This window comes from Vigna unguiculata, chromosome 1 (assembly GCF_037176805.1).
Source record: "Vigna unguiculata cultivar grain cowpea cultivar isolate G323 ecotype 2 chromosome 1, ASM3717680v1, whole genome shotgun sequence".
NCBI classification, from domain to species: Eukaryota; Viridiplantae; Streptophyta; class Magnoliopsida; order Fabales; family Fabaceae; genus Vigna; species Vigna unguiculata.
In genome coordinates this window covers 24104809-24112721 of record NC_140792.1, presented here as the reverse complement: position 1 = coordinate 24112721, position 7913 = coordinate 24104809, and the positions used below count along the sequence as shown (strand labels likewise).

General features: G+C 32.1%; 1 pseudogene; it reads right to left on the bottom strand.

Annotated features, from left to right (window-relative positions):
• Positions 1-5885: 5885 nt before the first annotated feature.
• On the bottom strand, positions 5886-6532 carry LOC146888796 (F-box only protein 13 pseudogene; annotated as a pseudogene).
• Between the last annotated feature and the right edge of the window lie 1381 nt (positions 6533-7913).

The following is a 7913-nucleotide window of genomic DNA, read 5'->3' as shown; positions in this document are numbered from 1 at the left end:
TTAGAAACTATGTGGTACAAACATTTTGGCTTACCTAAAATCTCAAATCAACATTAGAACCAAAAAACCTTGAAACATTAAATTAAATAATTGTGAAAATTTCTTGAAAGAATCCACTTCCACCCTCAATTTTGAAAAACGTTAATCGATATATCTAATTTTTGGATCACCAAGTTCCTTGCGTGAGACTAGGGATGTCAACGGGGCGGGTAGGGTACAGGTAGTAGCTCCCTCGTATCCTACCCGCTGGATAAATATTTGCCCCATACCCATATCCATATCCGTATCCGTTATGCGGGTACCCGTCTATTTTTTTCATATCCGCGGGTATCCACGGGTATCCGCGGATATTTACAAAAATAATTTAAAAAATAAATATTTAACCATAATTAGTGCTTAGATCAACAAGTTCCCTTTCTCCGATTGATTCTTGAAAAACAAACAAATAAAAAATCACTACCAATTTATATTGTAGTTTATTTTTGAATAAAATATTAAAGAAATTACTAACTTCATCAATGTCCACCTCTTGCAACATTGTATAAAGTTTCATGTTGTCCAATTTTAATCTAGAAGAGCCTTAAAACATAAGAAGTTCAGTAAAAATTTCTAACAATCACTTAATTAAAATATCTAAGTAAAAGTGTTAATTTCATTACCTTCCATGTTGGTCCATAACCAGTCTTAGAGACACATCAATACCTCCACAGTATATGGAAGTAATTTACTCATTTGTGGGGTAAGAATCTGACCACCATTATTGGATGAAGACTCATAATGTTGTTTACTAATATATATATATAAGGTAAAGTTTAGCGGGTACGGGTATCCACGGGTACGGATACTATGATACCCGTACCCGCCTCGTTAACATGCGAGTATCAAAAATACCCATACCCGCGGGTAGCGGGTATCCATTTTTAATATCCATTTCCTACCCGTTGCGGGTTTTATCCGCGGATACCCGCGGGTACGGATTTTTTTGACATCCCTACATGAGACCCGTTTTGTTGATAATTTTCTTCAAAAAAAGAAATAACCTATTTTTATTGATTCTGTTTCATTTATGTTTTTATTTAAAATATTGCACTTTGAAACTTTAGTAAAATATTAGAACTATTTTTAACTAAAATTACCAATTGGTATTGTAAGGCCCACTTATTTTCTGTCCTTAATGTTTAAAAGTATATCCTAATATGTTGGGCCTAAGGCTGACCCATAGGGTGCTCAAAATTCCTAAATCAGTTTTAACCCTCTCATTCTGCCCACTTTTTAGAATATTGTTCCCCCTCTTCCCTCTTAGAACTGCAACAATGAGCTCTGCTAGGGTTTAGACTCTATTCCTTGTCAAGCTAACTCAACTCCATTTTTTGTTCCAAGTAAGTTGGTTCTCGACTCATGCTTTCTATTCTTCCGCTTGTCTTTTTTCGTGGTTCCAGCTAGGGTTCCTCTGGGTAACCTACTCATTGTTCTAGTATTACTATTTTCAACTCACAAAGTTGTTCTCATATCTGTAGTGCTCAGTGTTTGGTGTTTACCGTTGTCTACTAGCCTCTGTTCAGGTAAGGGAAGCTAGGGTTTCGCGTTTTTAATTTATTTTGCTGGCTTGTGGTTCTGTTTCGTGCTTTTGGTGATTGTATGGTGTTTACAGTTGTATGAAAATATATTGTGCATTGCTCTTGAAGAATCTGTTGGCATGCGTGAACAGTGGAGGAAATATGGTAGTCTCGCCCAGGCGAGCGAGTCTCGCCCAAGCGAGAGTATCAAAAACCCTCCTTGGTGCTTGTGCGAGATGTCGCTCAGGCGACAAACTCCAGTTTTGAGCGAGAATTCGTCTTGCTCAAGCGAGGAGGTCTCGCCTAAGCGAGAAAACATGAAAGTCCCACTGTTCTACTGTTCGAGTTCTCGCCTAGGCAAAAGGAGCTCGCCTCAGCGAGAACTGGGCAGGGATGTGCTCAAGTGTTGTTTTCTTCTTTGTTTTTGGTGATGGTCACATGATTAATTGAATTGCTCTATCTAAAGCATGGATTGTGTGAATATGCATGTATTAAATGGTTTATGGGCTGGAATTGATGAGTTGGCATGATTATGCGTGTGAAACATGATTGGATGGTTGGTTGAATATAGGCATGAGATGGATATGCATGATAAATCTATGGTTGGTTTGTGAAGCATGGTTATGGTATGAGTTGGACGTAATTCCATGACCCTCTTGGTGAGTGCTCATGATGGTGCCTCATGTAATGGACGTAATTCCACGAAACTCTTAGTAAAGTTTTGTGGTGGTGCCTTAGCGTATATAATTAAGTAAGGATTCAAGTAAAGATTGCATCCTAAAGCTCTAAAGAGTTAGTTAGTCTCACGTAGAGCGTACTGACTCAAGTGGTGAGAGTAGCAAGAGGCCCTAGTCTTTGGCAGGATAATGGCCTTAGACGTTTGAAGGCTAACCTTGTGCATGGTAGGGTGAAACCCATTGGCAATGGCTCTGCAGAGCAGTAGAGACCACCGTAAGTGCAAACATCCAGTGAATCTGACTAATTATATGTATCCGGATAATTGAATCTTAGAGTCTTGCTTGTTAGCTATCACATGGTTGTTTGCTTATCTTGTTGCATGTTTATGATTTGTTTTAAGTGTTCGTGTGCCATAACATGTTAAACTGATTTATACTCTAGCTTACCTTTTCTATTTGCTTGTGTGTTTTGTGTATGATTTTCTCCTTTTGCGATGATCATCAATTTATTAATGTGAGCAGATGTAGGAATCCCTAGTGGTCACCATGGTTATGGAGACTCTATAGTGTAGCCCCCTCTTGTGTTGGATCTCATCCCTTCAAGTACTCTCTGTAGGCACTATTGCCTATGGACTTTGATCAACAATAAAACTATTACATTTCGTTTTGTTTAATTGCATCATGGTGTGCCTTAGTCTTCTATATGAGTATTTTGGATAATTGTAAGGAGTGATTATTATACTCCGTGACATTGCTCTTTATTTTATACTCTATGTTATGTTTCATTTAATTAAACTTATTTATTAAATGGGACGCTTCATATATTTGTTTAAACTTTAATTTTAGAAAAAGAATATATTTTTAATAAAGTTGTTATAAAAGGTAAATAAAAACGTAGCTTTACTTTTTTCAAAAGCCGCTTTATAAAAAATATGATGAAAAAGAAAAATAAGAATTAATATTTTTAATTAAATAAATCATTTAAAAATAAATATTTTATTTACCATCACTACTTTTAACACAAAAAATATACAAAATATCTTATTAATACTTATATCTAATTATATTTAACTATTTTAAAGATTCAAATCTATTTATTTGGGAAGGTACCCCTCTTATGTATAGAATTTTGAAAAATTATCAATACTAGCAATAAAAAAAAATTCAAAAAAAATAAAATAAATAAATAAATAAAAATCACGAAGTGACACGTAGTATTTACTGTTCATGGTCGTTAATGATTTAAGTGATGTTAAAAAAAAGATTCAATTGAATAAAATTGACAAAAATTAAGTCTTATTTGAATACAAAATTAAAATTAAAATTTATTTAACAAAACTTTATAAAAATTGGAATCAATAAATATTTTAACTTTTTTTTAAACGATCGCACTTTAAATAATTCTAAGATGTCTTTAAATAATTATAAGATGTCAGTAACCTTCGCAACACAACCACTATATTAGAGAGTGGCCCACCATGTAGTATTTTCCCACTAGCTCGTGCTAAAATCCACCAAGATAATGCATATTTATTCATATAGTTTAAAGTTTAATGATAATCATTGAAACTGTAAAATTAATTAGAGAAAATGAAAAGTCAACAACTTAATTTATTGTGCAGTCTCTGATGAAATAAAAGAATTAGGAACAAGCCAAAGTGTAGGTAGATAAAATATAGTCAGAAGGTCTGTGAAAAAGAAATGATATATTTGGACAAAAGTGTACTTAGACATTCTTCTGAATGATTAATCACACTGTGCTTTTTATTTTATATAGTTTAAATGAGTATATTTATGTGCATTATATCGTAGTAGATTTTGATCATATACTTATTTTATTAGTGAATTAAAATAAAAGAAATACTGGATTCTGAGTACGGATATTTGTAGAAGAGATAGCCAGACAGATTATTATCATATGCGTTAAAATAATCACTTAATTAGTTCTAAGTTAAAATATTTAAATATTGAATTTCTCAACCTTATTACTGTCTCAAGTTTACGAGATTGATCGGTTATTTTGTGTGCAATGGCGGATTTCGGTCATTACGGTGGAGTGTCCAAATTTTAGTTGAATTATTTTTTAATTTATTTTTTTGTTAAAGAGTATTAAGTTGGTCGTCTAAAAATATTAATTTGGCCGTCTAATATTTTTTACTTTCAAATTGGTTTTAATTTTTTTTTTGAAATTGATACAATTTGATATTTTTTGTTAAATTTCTTAAAGCGGAACAAAATAATTTCACCAAAATTTATATTAGGATTATGTCAATTAAACCAACAAAATAAACTATCCTTATTCACAAATTCAATTTTGATGAAAAAACATTAGTCCGATTCAAAAAACATTAGCCCCCTATGTCCACAATAAGGTCCTAAGGTCCCCTACTGTTTGTGTGGATGGATTATTATTGTTGTCTAATTTTATCCGCCAACATTGATTATGGATATTTGTAAGAGATTTGTGATGCCAAAGTTATTAGTTCAATTCAGATCGACATGTATTAAATATATAATTAATGAACGTAAACTATCACTTTACATGGACTCTTATTTATAAATTTTGTAATGGGTTATTGATTAGGGCATGTTTAATTATGATCTAATTTTCTTAATCGTGATTAGAAATCTTAATTGGTAGTTTTCCTATTTCAAGTCGTCTAGTTAGCATCAACCGATCAAATGGTTGTGATGACCGTTCGATTTGCTTACAAGTTCATACAGTTCATATCGTACAACTAATGCTCGATTTGTGACAATACTAATGGAGAAGAAATAAATAGGCCAACAATAACTTTTAGAAATAATTTCTATAATTATTTTTTAATAGTCTAAAAAAAATATTTTCAATTTTTTGAGGACTCATTTTGAGATCTTTTGAAGGACGAAGAAAATAATTTTGTTAAATTAAGGGACTGAAACAATATTTAATAAAATCAAAATGATTTATATAACTTTTCTTCTATTGAATTTTGTCATTACAATACTTTTTGGTTTTCATGTGATATGAGTCTTTTTAACTTAAAATGACTCATATTATATGCTAGTTAATGTTACATATCTAACTCAATGATGGATAGGATGTTGGGCTCGTTCTTTGTGAGAAACTATGGTACATATTGAGTATATATTCTGTTTATCTGTTTATTAGATTTGTTGGCATAATTCACATTATGTGCAATAATTGAGTAGAGTTGTGCATAATCTATCAAAAAATATTTATCATATTTTAATATTTAAGTTAGATATTATTCTTTTATTTTTATTTATTTTGTTATTTTTTGGGTCCTTACATACTTTTGTAAATTAGTTCTTTTGTATGTATTTAACATTGATTGATTGTTATAGTTCTTTTGAAACTTAGATGATAATTTACTTTTATGTTTCCTTATTCATAAAAAGTTTAACTTTGATATATGTATTTTAATGTGGATATAATAAATTGTGAAATATTAAAACAAAATTATTAGGGTTAAATAGTCATTAGGTCCTAATTTTGGTTAACTTTTTTCAATTTGGTCCTAGTTTAGGATTTGTTTTCAATTTGGTCCTAACTTTTGTAAATTTCATTCAATTAGATAATTTTCCTTAACTCCATCTAAATAGTTAACGGAACAGTGTCTAGCGTGGTTCATTTCTGTGACGTGGAGCACTATTGAATGACGTGGTCGTTATTTTACTATGCTTGTCTCCTCAGTGCAATATCATCTTCCCAACAAGAGGTTGAGTCATAGACTTTGAACAAAAGATTAGAGAGTTCATCGAAGACTAACACAATCTTGTATGAGATTTGATCTCTAAGAGTTGTACTCATCACAACGAGATTGAGAGGATGGTTTTCTGAGGGGAAATGTAATGGAGGGAGTTCAGTGCAGGATCCTGTGACTGGACTGCATACAACAAAGTTTCCTAAGAGTTTACGGTAGAAAACCAGGCCACCAAATGCTACAACATGCATGTAGTTTATGTTAGAGTCTTCGAGAGGAAGACGCAAGTGATTGAGTTTTTTTCCAACTGTTTTCAGTAGTGTCAAAGACAATAGAGTGGTTGAGGTTGGGAGAAACCATTAGAAACCATGGATCTCTTGAGGGAATGTGTGAGTAGGCAAGCTTGGAACTCATAGAAGCAATAGTTGATTTCCATCTCTTGTAGACAAAAGTAAGGCGGAAAGAAGGAGGAAGTTGGTAACCATGAAAGGATCCTCTCTAAGAGATCTTCATTAAGGTCATCCAGAGAAAAACCGTTTAAGTGTGAATTGTCTCCATTTTCTGGAGACTTTCTTTTCAAACCGTGTTCCATTGGCCACTTATTTCACTTTAATAGCTTTTATCAATCATAAACACCAATTGATGTGAATTAAGACTTTCAACTTAAATGGGTAACGACAAAAATTGTTTATCTGCACCCAAAAAGATCAAAACTTTCCCTTTCTTTCTCCAACCCCGTGAATTCACAAGACTCGTTCTTCAATTTTGGTAGAAACCCGTCCCGCACCCATGAAAAGCTATTAAAAAAAAAAACTGACAAGCTATAGTTTAGAAGCAAACATGAAACTAGAGACTTCAAAATCCAAAGCAATTTACTTCTTTTCCCTTTCTCGACTAACCTTATTACTAGAAATCAACGCACAAGATAAGAAAACATAGAAACAATTACTCGAGACAAAAGGGGTTTGATTTCATGAGAAGAAGTGGTGAGTAAGCAGATAAACAAGAATTTCAATAGAACGCAACAATCTTTCTCGTAGAACAACAATCTTTTGCGTAGAACAACAATCTTTGATGGAAGTGAATGCACTGTCTTCTCACATATCCAATTTACAGAAATCCCTAATTCTTAATGAATCCCTAAACCCAATTCGACAAATTTGTAATCCTAAACCTATCTTATTAAAATTAAAAAGGGTAGCACAATAACATAACGGTCACGTCATTCAACAGTGTTCCACGTCAAAAAAATGAACCACGATGGACATTATTCCGTTAACTATTTAGACGGAGTTAAGAAAAATGATCTAATTGAATGAAATTTATGAAAGTTAGGACCAAACTTAAAACAAATCCTAAACTAGAACCAAATTAAAAAAAGTTAACCAAAATTAGGATCAAATGACTATTTAAGCCAAATTATTATTATAACATTTCATTCTTTAAATTTTGTTTAGGTTGAGTGGTATGCATACACGGCAAGTCAATCATTATGCGGGATGAACTATAGTAAAACTAGTTTACAATTCGTGTGTATTTTTGGACCTAATATAACACTGTGCAAATTGGGACGAGATCACTCGTGTTTACTTACACTTATTTTCAAAACAAAACAAAAAATGAATTATAAGAAATTTTCAAAAAGTTATTATAAGGAAAGAAATTTATCAAAAATCAGTTTTTCTCTGAGAAACAATAATGTTATCGCATCTGCATTGTTAGCGATACGATAGAGAAATTTTGAAGCACTCAATTATGACTTTTTGATGTATTACTTATCACACTCGTGACTAATATTGTGATATTTGTTGGGTTTCTGGTTTTTGGTCTAAATGGTCTTAATTGAAAATTCTTATTTTTCAAATTTATTAAGCAGAATCACAAATTTTTTTTTAGAAAATTTAGAAAATATGGGTAGCTATGGAAATATAATTTGTGTTTCACAACCGTAACCTAACTTGCACTCCTTGAGG